This window comes from Triturus cristatus, chromosome 4_1 (genome assembly GCF_964204655.1).
Source record: "Triturus cristatus chromosome 4_1, aTriCri1.1, whole genome shotgun sequence".
Classification (NCBI taxonomy): Eukaryota; Metazoa; Chordata; class Amphibia; order Caudata; family Salamandridae; genus Triturus; species Triturus cristatus.
In genome coordinates this window covers 148,372,990-148,390,488 of record NC_140585.1, presented here as the reverse complement: position 1 = coordinate 148,390,488, position 17,499 = coordinate 148,372,990, and the positions used below count along the sequence as shown (strand labels likewise).

General features: G+C 43.2%; 2 non-coding genes across 2 annotated transcripts; both read right to left on the bottom strand.

The window, feature by feature from the left end:
- Positions 1–11,002: 11,002 nt before the first annotated feature.
- TRNAQ-UUG (transfer RNA glutamine (anticodon UUG)) lies at positions 11,003–11,074 on the bottom strand. Its single transcript has one exon. It is a non-coding gene; the product is annotated as a tRNA-Gln (tRNA).
- Positions 11,075–16,957: 5,883 nt separating this feature from the next.
- On the bottom strand, positions 16,958–17,029 carry TRNAQ-UUG (transfer RNA glutamine (anticodon UUG)). The gene has a single exon. It is a non-coding gene; the product is annotated as a tRNA-Gln (tRNA).
- Positions 17,030–17,499: the final 470 nt, after the last annotated feature.

Genomic DNA, 17,499 nt, shown 5'->3' with positions numbered 1-17,499 from the left:
AGTTTGAAGTGGAACATCTAACACCTTGATAAACACAAGATACACGTGGGACTAAAATGCTAATTGCATGGCAGAACAACTAAATTAATTAACTGTGATATGCAAACTAACTTTAGAATGTGCTGAAATAGAGAATCGCACGATTCATGTTGCTTTTGTGATGGTTTGTGCTTCCAGTGCTGAAAAATAGTGAATATTATTGCTTTAAATGTTGCTACAAGATAGGAAAATTCTAATATATATTGGGATTAGCGTGGGATTAAACATTAGAATCTCCATATCTATATTTTAATTACTGTGATGTCTGTTGTTGCTTAGGTTGGCATTCGGGCCTGCTAGGCCGCAGTACTTAAGATGGAGCTCCGAGGGTGCCGCCGTCATGTGAGTGCGATGACTACTTACGCAGAATCGGATGGCTCTGGAGATCTCCAAATCTTAGCTCCTGTCCCATGTCAAGGATAGAAGCATGAAGGGTTGCCAAGGGATGAACGGTGTGAACTACCAAGGGGACAATGACTAGTTTTACTTCGGAACTTTCGTCTGTGAGCCGTAGAATACAGGACACATTTTATACTTTGCTATGCCAAGTCTCATGGAAAACCGTGGGACATGTGAAAAATGTAAGAAATTACAAATTGAATTGGACTGACCAATCCGAACAGTTTCTACCCCTAAAATTGTTGCATATTGATCTGAAGTAAGAGGGAAAACGGGTATAAAGACCCTCGTCCGCCCGGGGGGAGGGGGGAAGTTCACTGGGATGATCGTCTATGGTGTTGAGTCTACGTTGAGCTGATGAAGATTTCCATGGTTTACCTTGGGTTTCTTTAAATTCGAGAGAGCGATTCCATTCGATGATTTGATCATTGCCGTGGGTTGGACCGTTTATCCTGGAGTTTGTCGCAGAGACTCGAATAATCCTCTGTGTGATTGGAGGGTCGCCAATTTCGGGATTTTGGTAAATATAATGCAATGCGAAAACTATGCTTATGATCTAAAGATTTGATGTCTTCTTGAAATAAATCAAATTATGTTATATTCTGTAGCACCTAAATGCTAATGCAGAACAAACCAATATTAGATAAAAAAATTTGGATTAACAAGAAATGAGTTTGTGATTCTTTAACTGAGTACCGGAATTTAAACAAATGTTTCCTTGGCTTTAATTGTGTTTTAGCTGGTTCTAAATCACCATCAACCAATCCAACTAATTGGTCCGTCGACCAAGTGGTGGAACAAAGTCAGGATTCTATAGGTTCAGATGTATATAAAGTATATAATGTAAAGGAATTACTCCCGACAGGTAACAAGGTACCCCCACATGTCCAGCGCTTTTTCTCCTGTGTACAGATTCGAGTGAGACGTATGTGTGTTGGTGTTATGGGCCCCACCAATGAATGATTGTATGAATGAGTTAGTGTGATGACGAGTCTGTGACATAGGGAGGATATGTAAATTTGCCCTTTTACGCTGGATCATGCTCTTTTTCTTTCTCTCTCTCTTCTCTCTTTCTAACATCCACAGGGAGGTCAAGAGATCATTGAAAACGGCTATCAGCCTGCAGCTCGGGAGATTTTGTGGTTAGACAAACAAATATTTCTGTGAATTACCTAAAACTTCTAACTGAAAGTTCTTCTATTCGTTCTGCACTCTCTATGCACCCCAACACTGCTGCACCCTGCTTTGCTCATTTTACATGAGTAGGTAAGACTCCTCGATAACATCGCACATATTCTATGCCGCCCGAGGACACCTAGGCTGGGAACAAGAGTTAACTCTAAACACATGTGAGTTCACATTTCTGACCAGAGGAACATACTTCGAAATAACAAAAATGTCAGACCTCACGCTTGCCCCTTGCAGGAACCACGACACTGAGCTGCGCCTGACTGAAAACACACTTCAGGCTGGTGGGAAACACCTAATCAGAACCCCATGTTGAGGCAAGGCCTGACCACATCAGCAGTCATTTCATTCTGACAACGGCAATTGTGATTCAAACATAAAAATCATTTTTATGTTAATCTTCACAGAAGTGAAGGATTGCATTGCCCTGGACACGCACACACCCACACGCAGGCACGCACACACACACAGATGCATTCACATACACTGGCAAATGCACACAGGCATGCACACATACACAGATGCGCGCACAGGCACGCACAAACACACAGATGCACACACACACACAAACTCACAAACACATACAGATGCACACACACACATGCACACACACATGCACACAGACACACACACACACACAGATAGCACACATATGGACACAAACACACAGGCACACACACACATTCCTCGTAGGAATTGTGTTTCAGGTTGAACGCTGTAGCTGCTCGTAGATGTTTTTAACAATTCTCCGGCTCCCTCCCCTCTCCTAATACGTGGGAAGGTGCTTGCCGGTGCATTTTGTTTGCGTTGGAATATTTTATGTGGAGTTCACTTTTCGCTTTTACAAATTGTATTTGATCCTCCTGTTTACTCTCTCTTACCCGCACATTAAAATTGGATTCATTTCTCGCTACTTTGCGAGTTTCTCGGGGCTATTTGAGGGACTGGGACATTATAGGGCGCCATTTTGGTTAGCGCTCTAGCGTTTAGATCGTGGGGGCTTTAAAAGCAGACCCATGCTAGCGCGCAGCGCACGCGTGCGGCAGAGGCGCGCCAGAGGCAAGCCCGTCTGCGTCCGTCCGCGCCAGGACGCCGCCAGACGCCCTGATAGTTTGCAGTCACCGTTAAGATCTGTGTATAACCCAGTGCGGACATATTCACGTGAGCATTTGTTGTCTTTAAATATGGTGTGTTGTAAAGCTATGCGCCACTTCAATAGATTATCTCGAGGGTTCCTACTCATGTCTGACCTGCAAGTTTCAAAGCATGCACTGCTATTGTCCCACTCTACTTACTACATCATCATCGGATTGTACTTGTTTACCTGACTCTCTCCGGTTGGAGCCTCTTAGTTATTCGTCTCCCGTTATGCAGCATCAAGTATGGAACTGTATCCTAGCTAATGATAGATCTCTGGTTAGGCATTCCGAGGATATATGGGATGTCTTAACCGATCAGAAGCCGGATATAGGTTTCATTACTGAGACCTGGCTCAAACCTGCCTCCACCTCGGCTATTTCTTTAGCGATACTTGAGGGCTATCAGATCCTCAGGCGGGATAGAACAGATAAAATGGGTGGGGGTATAGCCTTAATCTACAAAGAGGAACTGACTGTTACCATTCTTGATCAGATGGGGACTGAAGCATTTGAATGTATTGTTTTTAGATTGGACCTCTCTGCACGCTGTAACTGGAAAGGCGCTTTAGTTTATAGACCGCCTGGGTCAACATTACATTTTACTAGTCAACTGCTTGAATTTATTTCCCCCTATTTAATTGCTACACGTAAATTTCTCCTGCTTGGGGACTTTAATATTCACAGTGAAGATGCTTCCAATCAAGATGCTAGAGTATGTCTGCAAGATCTAGCTGCTGGAGGTTTAGATATCATTAACACCGCTCCCACCCATATTGCTGGTCATACTCTGGATCTCATCTTTGCTAATTCTTTGGATATTAAATGTGGTGAAACTTACCCGCTTACATGGTCTGACCATTACATGATAAACTTTCTATTGTTGGGCCCTATCGACCATCCTCCGGTGATAAATAATAACTCTGCTATCCGTCAGTACAGACCCTGGCACAAGTTAACCTCCAACCACCTCTCTCCACTGTTCGCTGGGTGGGATTGGAATAATATGCAAGGGGATGTAAATTTGCAACTCGATTTCTTTGACTCGAGAGTTAGTAAACTGCTTGACAAAATAGTCCCTCTCAAGCCTCTCAGATATCTACCCAAAAGGTCAGCCACTGGCTGGTATACGTCTGCCTTACGAGAGGAGAAAAGTGCCTGGAAAAAAACTGGAGCGGGTTTGGCGACGCTCTCATAATGAGCAAGCCAAAATTACTTATAAAGTAGCTATGGTAACTTATCATAAAAATGTTAAACAGGCCCGTAAAACACACATTGCAGTGGCTTTGGAGCAGGCAGGCAACAACTCCAGAATGCTCTTTCAAATTGTACACGAGTTCACGAACCCCAAATCTTGCCAGACTAGGGATACTTTTTCCCAGTCATTATGCGATAATATCTCCTCCTTTTTTGTACAAAAAGTTGAGAAGATTTATTAAAATATCACCCTTTCTAATACTTTTGTTCCTATCCCTGTGGAGACCACATTACATCCCATTAGTGAAGGACCTTATCTGACTACATTTCCTGCCATTACCATCACTGAAGTGCAAACACTTCTGGAATGCACCAGATCTGGATCCCCCCTGGACATTATTCCTGCAAAAATCTCTTCTAGATTTGCGGCTCAGCTGACGCCCCCACTTTGTTCTATAATTAATACTTCTTTAAAATCTGCTAGTCTTCCGCAAAGGTGGAAATATGCCCAAATCATCCCCATCCGTAAAAACTCTAACATCTCCCCTGAGGAATTGTCAAACTATCGCCCGATTTCGTTGCTCCCTCTACAGAGTAAGATCATGGAGAAACATATCAATAAGCACTTTTCTGCTTTTCTTGAATCCTCTAGTGCTCTGGATGTTTCTCAGTCAGGCTTTCGTGCTAAACACAGCACAGAGACTGCCTTGGTGGAGGTTATGGACAATATTAGAATGGCTCTGGATCAAGGTCAAGCGGCACTTTTGGTGCTGCTTGACCTTTCAGCAGCATTCGATACCATCTCCCACCAAGTTCTTCTATATAGATTACAAGAGCTTGGTATTAACGGATCTGCATTGAGCTGGCTGTCAGACTTCTTGTCCAACCGTACGCAGGCAGTGTCAATGGGTTCTTTCTCTTCTACTCCCTCACAGGTTACCAGAGGCGTCCCGCAGGGCTCATGTTTGAGCCCTACTTTGTTTAACATCTATGTGACGCCCCTGGCTAAACTGATGAGGGATCTGGGGTTCAACCCCATCTCTTATGCAGACGATACCCAACTCCTCCTCACCTTCGACAAAACGAGACCAGACATACAATCCATCTTTTCTCAGGGCATGATGGCTATTGCCTCCTGGATGAAAACCAACTACCTCCAGTTAAACTCTGAGAAATCTGAGATTCTGCTGTTTGGAGGTGCTGACATCTGTTGGTCGCCTAGTTGGTGGCCTGAGGAGTTGGGTAAAGCCCCTGCCCCTAAAGAGGTAGTTAAAAATCTGGGCATTAAGCTTGATAAGAAACTTACCCTTCAGACCCGTGTTAATACAATTGCTGGGTCTTGCTATCACACCTTGAGTTTACTTAGAAGAATTTTTCCGATGCTCCCACTTTCCACCAGGAAGACTTTAATTCAGGCGCTGCTTATGAGCACGATTGATTATTGTAATGCGCTTCTTCTTTCTGCTCATGGTGTTTCATTGAATAAATTGCAGGTTATTCAAAATACGGCTGCTCGTCTGGTAACTGATTCACCTGCCAGGACCCCCTCTCTGCCTTTACTGCAGGAATTGCACTGGTTGCCAATCAGAAAAAGAGTGCAATTCAAAACAGGCTGCATGATTTTTAAGGCTCTAAACGAGCTTAGCCCTCGTTATCTTGCTAGGAAACTGAAAGCGTATAACCCTTTATCCTCACTTAGATCAGGATCTAAAAAACATCTTTCTGTTCCTAGAATAAATAAAGCCCGTGCTGGTGGCAGGGCCTTTTCGTCTCTGGCTCCTATGTTTTGGAACAGTCTTCCCCAATACCTTCGAACGGAAATGCCCCTTCTTCAATTCAGAAAGCTGATGAAAACGTATCTTTTCTAGTGTCGAGATAATCTGTTGTTGCAAGCGCAGAGATACCCCTCGGGGTGATTCAGCGCTATATAAAATTATAAAATCAAATCAAATGTTTCTGTGTGAAAGGCTGGGAGAAAGAGTTAATTCCAAACTCCTTGATTGTTCAAATCTAAGACAAGAGCAGAATTTTCTAGAACAAAACTGCTCCATCCGAAGTTCCGGCAGGAAGTAGTGTCAGAACTCCAGTGGACTGAAAACAGCATCACACCAGCAGAAAAGACTTAAACAGAACTACATGTTGAAAGAGAGGCCGCAACAGTATTTATTTTATTCGGACTACCGCAAAAGTTATACAAGAATGAAATCTGCCTCCTGGAACCTCTGATGCCGGTCTCCCCTTTTCACCAGGGTGGGGGATGGGTGCAAGGACTGACAGACTCCGCTTCTCACTAGGGCGGGGGACGGGTGCAAAGACTGCAGAAGGGGCGGACCAGGGTTGGCAGCGAGGCCAACAAAGGGAGGTGCAGGGCTGCTTAATGGAGTGGGGAGGGGATGGGGGGGCTCTTCTTTCACTCAGCACAACTGGGCCTTGCCGAAGAGCGTGTCAGGCAGCACAGATGCGCACACACACACACACACACACACAATACATGCAAATGCTTTAATTGATTACATAATTTAGCACGGCCACAAGCACGTTTGCGGAGTTTTGGCATATTGATTTGTTAATGGACTGTTTTTGTTGTAAGACTTTATTAGCATATATTTTTTTCTCTAAGCAATACTTTTGCGAGATATAGTAATTACTTCCCATGACTAACCGATCTTAATGAAGAAGCATTTTAGCTAAGACATAGAAGCAGATGATAAATGCCATCTATCCAAACCCACAAACAAGGCAAATATCGAAGAAGGCAACAGAGGAAGTGTGTAAAGTGAGCACCCCCAGTGTATGGGGCAAGGTGACCTCATTTCAAGCAGCTGCTTATGCACAAATCTAGTAACGAAAAAACATCGAGTTCATGCTAAGAATGCGAAACATAATTGTGAGCTCTCCCGGCTGATGCGTTCGTTCCTCCTGAAGCGCGCTGCTCAAGTGATCACACAATAACATCAAGGTCCCTGTAATGACGTCACCGTGCCCTAACAACGAGCTCACGCGAAGAATGCGAAGCATAATGGTGGGTGCTCCCAGCTGATGCGTTCGTTCTTCCTGAAGCGCACAGCTCAAGGGATCACACAATAACATCAAGGTCCCTGTAATGACGTCACCATGCCATAACAAATAGTTCACTGTAAGAATGCGAAACAGAAGGGTGGACGCTCCCGGCTGATGCGTTAGTTCCTCCTGAAGCACGCTGCTCAAGTAATCACAAAAAAACATCAAGGTCCCTGTAATGACGTCACCGTGCCCTAACAACGAGTTCACAGTAAGAATGCAAAACATAATGGTGGGCGCTCCTGGCTGATGCGTTCGTTCCTCCTGAAGTGCGCTGCTCAAGTGATCACACAATAGAGGCACAGGGTGGGCGTGGAGAGGAATGGAGGGCTGACTTCATGAGCACATGGCAGTGTGCGCTGTGCCTGAAACAAAGATGGCGACGGCCTGTCCACATGGGCCATCCTAAAAGTGGACAAGGCGGTCACCGAGAAGCCCGCTTTCCAATCACGCGCCATCATTTAACATAAACGATGACGTGTGCCAATTGGAAAGAGGGGTGGGCCTTTAAATACGTTTGGAAAATATATCGATAGCAGAAGGCACTCACATGGCGAGGGTAGCGCATGCATGCTGCTAACGCCAGGCGAGACCTAAAAAACTAAGTGGGAGCTAAATTGGAAAAAAGAGTAGAGCAATGATAATTCCGCATGAAACTGTGATATGGGACGACTGTCTTTGAAATGACAAAAGTATGTTTACCCTTATTAAATGACATATTTAATTATGCAAAGCTCACCTCCATATATTTAGGTAAAACCGAATAGTTGTCTCTTTAAACTTTAAAAAAATAAATGAATGTCACCACTTCCAAAAGGGACAGGTTCAGAGGATTTGAACTCGGATCACTGGATTCAAAGCCCAGAATGCTAGCCATTAAACCATGGAACCAGCTGATCTGCAGTTGGAAAGGATGGCTTATGTCGTGGAGCAGCGTGATTTGGCTCCACCCTCACACATCATAGAGTTGTAATTATATACTGCACTTACATTATATTCACTGTGTAATGTAACTTTATTTACATGTGTTAACCATTTAAATGCATCAATGAAATGTATTCACTATAGAAACTAGTGATTTATGTACACGTGTGCATTAATATTTAGCTTAACGATGAAGACATGTATGGGAGGAACGTCTTCGGATTCACTGAAGTTTTAACTCACTGATTTTGGAAGCCATAACTCTACTTTACTGACATTTTGCTATATTTTTCGATCACTTCACATTTATGTGTATTTCTCTGTTCAATTAATTCATGTCCCTTTTCTTGTCCTCCTTTATGTTAAACTTTGCTGAGGTTTGCCCGCATGATGGGAGGTGTACAGCATCGAGGGCTGTGTAAAAAAGATAATTTTTCATGCAGCAAGGCATGGATGGCCAAATTAAAAATCTAAGTGGGAGCTAACGTAAAAAGAGTAGAGCAATAATAATTCAGCATGAAACTGTGAAAGAAAAAAAGCAAAGCAGCAATATAACAGCAACCACATGAGAAGGGACACGGGACGACTGTCTTTGAAACAACAATAGTAGTATATTTACCCTTATTAAGTGATATATTTCATTATGCAAAGCCCACCTCCGCATAGTCCGGTAAAACCAAAATGTTGTATTTTGAAACTATAAGAAATGCACTACTTCCAAAAGGAAAGGTTGCACCGAGATTTGAACTCGGATCGCTGGATTCAAAGTCCAGAGTGCTAACCATTACACCATGGAACCAGCTGATCTGTAGTTGGAAAGGATGTCTGATGTGGTGGAGCAGCGTAATCTGGCTAAACCCTTACAGATCACAGAGATGTAATTATATACTGCACTTACATTATATTTACTGTGTGTCATAACTTTTTCACGTGTGTGAACCAATTAAATGCATCAATGCAATGTATTCACTGAGAAATTAGTGATTTATATACTCATGTGCATTATTATTTAATTTAAACATGAACACATGTATTTCTTTATTCATGTTTTACATTTACACTTCAAGACTTATTTGCATATGTAAACATGTATTCTTTTGATCACATTTTGCAGTTATTTTAATAAAAGTTTGCATGTATTTGAAAGTGCACATTAAATACTTAACTAAAGTATACTTGACTACAGGCCTCAGTTGAAATGCTTTTGCTTCGCCAGCATCTTTTCTCGTTCCCTTGCAGGTTTATTATTATTATTTACGTTAGCTAGAGAAAGATTTATTTAAATATTGTTTGCATAGCTGAAGGTGGAGGAGATTTGGTGTTAGAGAGGTACCGACCTCTCTGCTTGCCCTATTCTTGCAAGTATGAAGCTTTATGCTAAACCCTTTGGGGGTAGATTTTCTACTTTTTTCACACAGCGCAGTGCAGCAGCCATAAATGCTGTGCTGCGCTGTGTGGAAAGGAGAGAGGAGGAGAGCTCCTAATTTACTAAAATAAGGCACTCTCCTCCCCTCTCCCTAGTGCCTGCGCTGAAATCAGCTGCCATGCGCCACGGAGCCACCTTTGCGCGAGGGTGTCTCCGTGAGTCTAGCATAGGTTTTTTACTGTAAGGGTTCCTTTCCAATACAAAATGCTATGCTGAGACTACATTCTAACGTCTTCACTCATTGTATGCGTGCAGTACAGTGCAGCACACATGCAAAGTCCGAAAAGGAAGGAGAAACAAAAGCATTTCTCCTACTGTCTGCCTACTTTGAAATGGCGCAGTTTTCTGACCCTAAAAGCAGTCTCTTTGTTTAGTAAATTGGGTTTAGCGTCAGAAACCTTGGGTGGTTGCTTGGGAACGCCCATGCTCCACCCATGGTACGCCCCCGGGCGCTAAGTAATGCGAAACAGCGCTATGAGCTCCTTTGCATTACTTTCACGTTATATTCCAGCACTAAACAAGTTAAGCGCTGGAAAGTAAATCATGAAAAATAGAATTGGCACCAATCTGCGTCACTTTTGTGATGCAGTCATGGTGTAAAAACCTAGTAAATCTCCCCCTTATTTCCTTTTGTTTTCGCAATTTTACTGAAGTCTAATCATGCTGACTTCTTCTGTGCTCCTGTTTTAGAGACTCTTGATAGATGACCCTATATTTGATTTATGTTTAGAGAAGAGAAACGTCCTTTCCTAAGTTTATTTATGGATCACCTGTTTGCTTTCCTCTGTGTTTATACAACTGTGATTATTGCAATTCCATGTCATTTTGTTGCGCTTTAACCTACTGAGGTTTTTCCTCTTACCTTTTGCATTGCTGCATTACTGAACTTATTTTTGGTTTGGGTATATACTGGATTGATTGGCAGACCAAAATAAAACTCTTTAACCATATTCAGTGTTAACTATTGTTATTGTGAAGTCACATTGGCTCCATAAGTTAGAAATGTAGTGTTGATTTTTTTCCCTTTCAATGCTTCGTGTCAGCTAACAAATGTCCATACGACCATTGGGGGAAAATCTTTGCCGACTTGACTAAGAGATTACGTGTTAGGGCCCAGTGCTCCGCTCCAGATTCTTAACTTCTTATATCCTGCAAGCTCGTGTCTCACTCATTGCAAATGAGAATCACACATTTGTTGGTCGGGCAGAGCACTCACTCACAACACACAAAATGCCACCCCGGGTATGAAGGGCCGGAGCTTTCATTATAAATGCAACTCCTTCCAAAGTTGCTGTGTGTATAGAAGCTCCTGGAAGCTGTAAATATTTCAGCAGGTAATCCCATCACAGTGGAAGTGTCATCGTGGACCTCTTCAGTTTCTCAGACAAACTTCTGCGGACACATTGGAGTGCTAATCCAGTACTTCGGAAAGCCATGACTCTACTTTGAAACTGTGAAATAAAAAAAGCAAAGCAGCAATATGAAAGCAACTACACGAGAAGGGACACGGGACGACTGTCTTTGAAGCAAGAAAAGTATATTTACCCTTATTAAGTGATGTATATAATTATGCAAAGCTCACCTCTGGATATTCAGGTAAAAACGAAAATACTGTCACCATTTCCAAAAGGAAAGGTTCCACCGAGATTTGAACTCGGATCACTGGATTCAAAGTCCAGAGTGCTAACCATTACACCATGGAACCAGCTGATCTGCATTTGGAAAGGATGACTTATGTGGTGGAGCAGTGTCATTTGACTCCACCCTCACACATCACAGACATGTAATTAGTAATTATATGCTGCACTTACATTATATTCACTGTGTGCTGTGATTTTATTCACATGTGTTAACCATTTAAATGCATCAATGAAATGTATTCAATGTAGAAATTAGTGATTTATATACTCATGTGCATTATTATTTAATTTAAACATGAACACATGTATTTATTTATTCATGTTTTACATTTACACTTCAAGACCTATTTGCCTATGTAAACATGTATTCTTTTGACCAAATCTTTGCAGGTATTTTAAAGTTAAAAGTTTGCATGTATTTGAAAGTGCACATTAAATACTTAACTAAAGTATACTTGACTACAGGCCTCAGTTGAAATGCTTTTGCTTCGCCAGCATGTTTTCTCTTTCCCTTGCAGGTTTATTATTATTATTTACGTTGGCTAGAGAAAGATTTATTTATATATTGTTTGCATAGCTGAAGGTAGAGGAGATTTGGTTTTAGGGAGGTACCAACCTCTCTGCTTGCCCTATTCTTGCAAGTATGAAGCTTTATGCTACACCCTTTGGGGGAGATTTTCTACTTTTTTCACACAGCGCAGTGCAGCAGCCATAAATGCTGTGCTGCGCTGTGTAGAAAGGAGAGAGGAGGAGAGCACCTAATTTACTAAAATAAGGCACTCTCCTCCCCTCTCCCTAGTGCCTGCGCTGAAATCAGCTGCCATGCACCACGGAGCCACCTTTGCGCGAGGGTGTGTCCGTGAGTCTAGCATAGGTTTTTTACTGTAAGGGTTCCTTTCCAATACAAAATGCTATGCTAAGACGCACTTCTAACGTCTTCCCTCTTTGTATGCGTGCTGTACAGTGCAGCACACATGCTGTTAGAAGGTGGTTCTGACACTATGGGCCGCCCGGATTTTTTGATTTTTGAGCACCTAATTGTTGAGCTTTTACTGTGGGGGAGCCTCATAAGTTGGGACTCACCCACAGTGAACTCAAGATGTAAGAGACTGCATGGGGATTTTACTGGTGTTCCCCTGGCTTGACCAGGCCACTGCGCAGCAGCTGGAGTAAGGGACACCGGGCTGGTTACATGCAGACACATGTGTACATGCGTGTGCACACGTGTACGGGCTGCGCAGGGGAGATTCCTAGCGTGCGCAGTCCAGGAGCAGCTACAAAGTGAATGGTGTGGCAGGACTTATGCAGTATTGGATGGTGATATGGAATAGGCTTTATACGCTGGAAAGAAACATGCCAGGGAAACTCAGTGTGTTTTACTGTGTTTTCACTTCATTATTTCCCTAAGGGAATGTGGGGCCCATGGCTAAATTAACTTCCACAAGGCCTACAGTTTCCAGACATGCACTAAAGTCCATTGTATTGGAGGTGAAAAGAAGTATTCTGCAGAGTCCAAAGTCATATTTGTACTGCTTTTGGGTCATCCAGAACTGTCATATTTCTGTGAGCCAGCCATGACCAGACCCAGGCTGAGGGCTGCCCTAAGCTGGAGGGATTGATAACCTTTCTTCCACAAGTTAGGGCCTCCTCTCCACGAAGAGAAGATGGGAGGGGCTACAGGCTCATCCATCAGCAGCTGTCACTGGGTGCCAGGCACCAGGCTGCACCAAGGAGGGAAGGCAGCGTGGGCGAAAGGGGCTTCAGAGTCACTGGATGACACCATTTTTAACAAACCCAGAGGCTGGACAAGAAGGAGGGAGCAGGGGCAGGGACGTGATGTGTCGTTGTTTGATAGGACCAACAGAGACTTCCTGCCAGCCCCCTACTCAATTTTTAAAAAGTGCCTGCACAGGAAGAGAAGCTCTCTGGGGTGTGTGCTCGGCTGCGGCTGAAGGTGCTGGAGCCTGGCGCAATGGGCAGTTGGAAGGAGAGACCCCCTGACTGCCCCCAGGACCCTATCAGCACCAGAAGAAGAGCCCAGGACTGATGCACAGAAACAGGGGCCTCTGCGCAGGGACAAGAGGGGCCCAGAAAGAGAGCCTGGCGAAAGGCTGGCGCAGGGAGCCAGTGAAGACAGCACACTGCTGAATCTACGCTCTCAGAGTCCCAGAGAGCAGAGGAGAGTGTTCCTAGTGGCGGGGGCTGGTAAAGAGGAGCATGAAGCGCCCCTTAATGCGTCGCCAGGCATTTGGAAATCTGCCGTTTTGGTGCCTGGTGGCCCCCAGAGGAGGGGGTCACCCTCACGCGTGAAAAGGGTTGCAGGGGGGCTGCAGGAGCAGGTGCTGGGGGAGCTGTTGGAGAGGCCCAGTCTCCCCCCCCCCCAGCAGGAAGAAATCTGCCATTTTGGTGCCTGTTGGCCCCCAGAGGAGGGGGTCACCCTCACGTGTGAAAAGGGGTGCAGGGGGGCTGCAGTAGCACCGCAGTCTCCCCCAGCATAGAGAAGAACAGTCCACCCCTAAGTTTCACGGGGCATCTGAAAGAATAACCTCTCAAGGGCTTAGCCAGCCTTTAACACCTTCTAGGCTGGAACTTATGTTCTACAGCTGAGGGTGTACTATGAAGTGTATCACGGAGTGAAGGGCTGAGTTGGGGGATGTCTGGAGAAGGGCATCCCCTGGAGGTGAAGTGGTGTAATTGCACCAAAATGCATTTACTATTGGTTATTTCTTTTTAGGTGGACTGAAAGTCACATGTGTAAAGTGAAGTGCCTGTGTAAGGTGATGTTAAGCTAAATGGAGTTATGTTGCTGGACCTTCCTGCTAGGGGGTCTGGCTGTATTTATGTAATCCCATGCTTTTACCTGTGATTCCTTTTAAAGTGAAGAGGCACACTGCAGGAGAAGTGTAGTTGCCAGGAGTACTTCTTTTGAAGGGACTGTAAGTCACATGTGTAAGGAGATGTCATAAGCCAAGTGGGGCTATTTTGCCAGACAGTCCTGCTAGGGTGTCTGGCTGTATATGCGCAATCCTGTGATTTCATCTGTGATGCCTTTAGGGACTGTAATTGCAATGCATTCAAATGATCAACCAAGGTGATGAGTACTGTCATTCTAAAGTGTGCGTAAACATGTATTCTTGCTGCTGCGCTTAGGTGAAGACCCCAGACTGCTAGCCCTTAAGATATAGAGGTGCATACTTTATGGTCAGTAGGAGATGCTCAGTCAGGGTCATGTGTCAACAAGGCAGGTTTACCCCTTTTTAATGCTTGTTGAGGTAATGGGGTGGGTCGCCACTGGGATGGTGCCAGTGCGCAGGGCCCTCGCTCCAGGTTATGTTCAACTAACAGCATTGGGGGCAAGTTGATGTGCATACATGGGAGTGGTGGTACTAGACCCCACCCCCCCTGCGGGAGGGGTGGAGATGTTATGCAATGTCACAAAGTAATTCCAACAGCTTATGTATATTTGTAAATTGGTGCATAGTATTGAGTGGTGTGTGTGTTTAATAAATGTACTCTTACTTTTATGAAGCAAAGTACAGACTGGACAATCAATTATTGAGTGTTATTTTTGTGCACCTGCAAATGGCGATTACTAGCCCACACCACCTCCCTTGAGTAAGCCTCAGACTGCTCTGCAACGCTACCCTCTGAGAGTCAGGCGCTACAATTGGGTGTTTGGTTCCCAATGAAGGACAAATGTAGTCATGTTATTTGGGCAGGCCTCACAGATGCTGCCTCGTTTTCCAACACATGCAAAGTCGGAAAAAGAAGGAGAAACAAAAGCATTTCTCCTACTTTCTGCCTATTTTAAAATGGCGCAGTTTTCTGACCCTAAAAGCAGTCTACTTTGTTTAGTAAATTGGGTTTAGCATCAGAAACCTTGGGTGGTTGCTTGGGAACGCCCATGCTCCACCCATGGTACGCCCCCGGGCGCTAAGTAATGCAAAACAGCGCTATGAGCTCCTTTGCATTACTTTCACGTTATATTCCAGCACTAAACAAGTTAAGCGCTGGAAAGTAAATCATGAAAAATAGAATTGGCACCAATCTGCGTCACTTTTGTGATGTAATCATGGTGTAAAAACCTAGTAAATCCCCCCCTTATTTCCTTTTGTTTTCGCAATTTTACTGAAGTCTAATCATGCTGACTTTGTCTTCTGTGCTCCTGTTTTAGAGACTCTTGATAGGTAACCCTATATTTGATTTATGTTTAGAGAAGAGAAACGTCCTTTCCTAAGTATATTTATGTAACACCTGTTTGCTTTCTTCTGTGTTTATACAATTGTGATTATTGCAATTCCATGTGTCATTTTGATGCGCTTTAACCTACTGAGGTTTTTCATCTTAGCTTTTGCATTGCTGCATTACTGAACGTATTTTTGGTTTGGAAATATACTAGATTGATTGGCAGACCAAAATAAAACTCTTTAACCATATTCAGTGATATCTATTGTTATTGTGAGGTCACATTGGGTCCATAGGTTAGAGATGTAATGTTGATTTTTCTCCCTTTCAATGCTTCGCGTCAGCTAACAAAGGTCCATACGAGCAATGGGGAAAAATCTTTGACGACTTAAATAAGAGATTAGATGTTAGGGCCCAGTGCTCCGCTCCAGATTCTTAACTTCTTATATCCAGCAAGCTCGTGTCTCACTCATTGCAAATGAGAATCACACATTTGTTGGTCAGGCAGAGCACTCACTCACAACACGCAAAATGCCACCCCGGGTATGAAGGGCTGGAGCTTTCATTATAAATGCAACTCCTTCCAAAGTTGCTGTGTGTATAGAAGCTCCTGGAAGCTGTAAATATTTCAGCAGGTAATCCCATCACAGTGGAAGTGTCATCGTGGACCTCTTCAGTTTCTCAGACAAACTTCTGCGGACACATTGGAGTGCTAATCCACTACTTCGGAAAGCCATGACTCTACTTTGAACTGAAATAAAAAAAGCAAAGCAGCAATATGAAAGCAACCACATGAGAAGGGACACGGGATGACTGTCTTTGACGCAACAAAAGTATATTTACCCTTATTAAGTCATATATATAATTATGCAAAGCTCACCCCTGGATATTCAGGTAAAAACGAAAATACTGTCACCACTTCCAAAAGGGAAGGTTCCACCGAGATTTGATCTCGGATCGCTGGATTCAAAGTCCAGAGTGCTAACCATTACACCATGGAACCAGCTGACTTATATTTGGAACAGATGATTTATGTGGTGGAGCAGTGTCATGTGACTCCACCCTCACACATCACAGAGATGTAATTATATACTGCACTTATGTTGTATTCACTGTGTGCTGTCACTTTTTTCACGTGTTAACCATTTAAATGCATCAATGAAATGTATTCACTGTAGAAACTAGTGATTTATATACACGTGTGCATTAATATTTAATTTAAACAGGAACACATGTATGGGAGGAACGTCTTCGGATTCACTGAAGTTTTAACTCACTGATTTTGGAAGCCATAACTTCACTTTAGTGACATTTTGCTATTTTTTCAATCACTTCACATTTATGTGGATTTCTCTGTTCAATTAATCCATGTCCCTTTTCTTGTCCTCCTTTATGTTAAACTTTGCTGAGTTCTGCCCGCATGATGGGAGGTGTACAGCATTGAGGGCTGTCTACAAAAGATATTTTTTCATGCAGCAAGGCATGGATGGCTAAATTAAAAAACTAAGTGGGAGCTAACATGGAAAAAGAGTAGCGCAATGATAATTCAGCATGAAACTGTGAAAGAAAAAAAGCAAAGCGGCAATATAACAGCAACCACATGTGAAGGGACACAGGACGACTGTCTTTGAAACTACAATAGTAGTATATTTACCCTTATTAAGTGATATATTTCATTATGCAAAGCCCACCTCCGGATAGTCCGGTAAAACCAAAATGTTGTCTTTTGAAACTATAAGAAATGCACTACTTCCAAAAGGGACAGGTTCCACCGAGATTTGAACTCGGATCGCTGGATTCAAAGTCCAGAGTGCTAACCATTACACCATGGAACCAGCTGATGTATAGCTAGAAAAGATGACTCATGTGGTGGAGCAGCGTAATCTGTCTCTACCCTTACAGATCACAGAGATGTAATTATATGCTGCACTTAAATTATATTCACTGTGTGTCGTGACTTTTTCACGTGTGTGAACCAATTAAATGCATCAATGATATGTATTCACTGAAGAAATTAGTGATTTATATACTCATGTGCATGATCATTTAATTTAAACATGAACACGTATTTCTTTATTCATGTTTTACATTTACACTTCAAGACCTATTTGCATATGTAAACATGTATTCTTTTGATCACATTTTGCAGTTATTTTAAATTTAAAAGCTTGCATATATTTGAAAGTGCACATTAAATACTTAACTAAAGTATACTTGACTACAGGCCTCAGTTGAAATGCTTTTGCCTCGCCAGCATGTTTTCTCTTTCCCTTGCAGGTTTATTATCATTATTTACATTAGCTAG